The 2,043-nt window shown below is 42.9% G+C and overlaps 1 pseudogene across 1 annotated transcript; it reads left to right on the top strand.

Annotated features, from left to right (window-relative positions):
• The first annotated feature begins 301 nt into the window (after window positions 1-301).
• On the top strand, window positions 302-843 carry LOC308518106 (ferritin light chain-like; annotated as a pseudogene). The gene has a single exon. The product of its transcript is annotated as a ferritin light chain-like (transcript).
• The last annotated feature ends 1,200 nt before the right edge of the window (window positions 844-2,043 follow it).

Raw genomic sequence — 2,043 nt, 5'->3', positions numbered from 1 at the left:
GAAAGAGTTGGAAGTGTTTTAGAAAAATGCAGCATTTTAAAAAACTAAGTTAAGGATCAAATCTGAGAGATATTTGAGAATCTTACACAATTTAAGACTAGACTCAGCAGGGCCTTCAATGGTCTTGGATCTGTCTCTTGCTTCAACAGTGTTTGGACAAAACAGACCCAGGGATGCCCCTTCTTCCAGCCTCGGACCACTCTCCTGTCTTTATCCAGTCACCACCTTCAGACCCACCTCCAGGACCAGCCAACACACCAGTTGTTTTTTTTCTACCTTCACTCCTTATTGCCGAACAACCATGAGCTCCCAAATTCATCAGAATTATTCCACCCAGGTGGAGACTGCTATCAACCGCCTGGCCAACCTGCGTCTGCGGGCCTCACACCTACCTCTCTCTGGGCTTCTATTTTGACCTGACCATGTGACTCTGGCGGGCGTTGGCCACCTCTTCTGAGAGCTGGTGAAAAAGAAGCCAAGGTTGCTGGGCATCTCTTAAAAATGCAAAACCAGCATGGTGGCGACATTCTCTTCCAGGACGTGCTGAAGCCTTCCCAGGATGAATGGGCAAAACTCAGGACACCAGGGAAGCTGCCCTGGCCTTGGAGAGGAACCTGAACCAGGTCCTCTTGGAGATGCAGGCCCTGGGGTCTACCCCTGCAGGCCCTCATCTCTGTGACTTCCTGCAGAACCACTTCCGGGGTGAGAGGTGAAACTCATCAAGAAGATGGGCCACACCTGACTCACCTCCGCAGGCTGCCCCCAGCTGGGCTGAGCGAGGATCTCTTCGAAAGGCTCACCCTCAAGCACAGCCAGGAGCCTTTGGAGCCCAGAGGCCTTTGAGGGGCCCCTCAGCACCCCCTGGTGTCTGGCTTTTACCTTAGCCTCTCCCCAAAACCACTAGCCATTCTTCTAACCACCCTGGAGCCCTCTCCCATGCATTGGACCAAATGAAACAAAGCTTGTTGCAGCAAGAAAACAAAACAAAACAAACAAAAAAAGAGACTAGACTCAATACATTTTTAGTTAATCCGATATTTCTAGTAGCTACATTTGTTGTTTTTATTCAATTTATCCAAGTATAGAAGAGAGGAAGAGCTGTTAACAGCCCTCTGTTAACAGGAAGGGTTGAAAATAAAAATTTTATAGCCAGTCATGAAAATGAGCCCAGTGAAGAATTTTATTTTTGTCAGAAAAAAACCCACAGATATATAGAGGTCAACGTTAACAAGATCATAAAATAAGAAAAAGTTGCAGAATCAGTCTGGCCCTGATTCCCAGCACAGAAGAGCTCATTGTGCTTGCCGTGCTCTCGAAATACGAGGTAGGCATTCTGTGGCCTGGAAAACATCATTTCAGTGTTGTTCTTGGAGCCTGACTATTTCATAATCTTTGTGCTGAAACACACACAACGTTCATTAAACATATATGAGCAGAGGAGCAATGAGGAAATAGAAATGGGGCAAAGATGACCTGATTTTGAAGGAATAAAATGAAACCTAAAATGATCCAATGTCACAAAACCATTAAATATATGTCACACAACCTGCCAGGTGTGTAATTATTTAGAATTATTTACTGTCCTATTGAGATATTCTTGTTATGTGGCTTTTTTTTAAGTGTCATTTCATTTCTCATTATCGGTAATTGCAAAATGCAAGTGTTAAAAAAAAAAAACCAACTTCCATAATGGCTAAAACATTAAAAATGCCAAATAAGAAAAATCTCCTGGCTAAGGTGAGAAAAAATGATGGTGGCAATGCAATGTCTTATTGACAGTCCAGCAAGCATTGAAACATGTTATAAATAGACAAGTTCCATTCTGTTTTACTCTACAATACCTTGAAAGAGCATACCAGGAAAACAAGGTAATCCTGCTTGCCACTTATTATCTATATCACATTGCTGGGTATTCTTTATTGTCTCAAAATGCAACCTTGGGGTGATTTTTTAACCATTTCTTAGTACCTCTTAAAGACAAACTTAAAGCAAACTTAGCTCTAAAGGAGTTTTACATTTCTAATTGCACAGCTCAGTGACTGC

This window comes from Myotis nattereri (assembly GCF_964212035.1).
Source record: "Myotis nattereri genome assembly, chromosome: 4".
Classification (NCBI taxonomy): Eukaryota; Metazoa; Chordata; class Mammalia; order Chiroptera; family Vespertilionidae; genus Myotis; species Myotis nattereri.
This window is presented reverse-complemented; position numbering and strand designations above follow the sequence as displayed.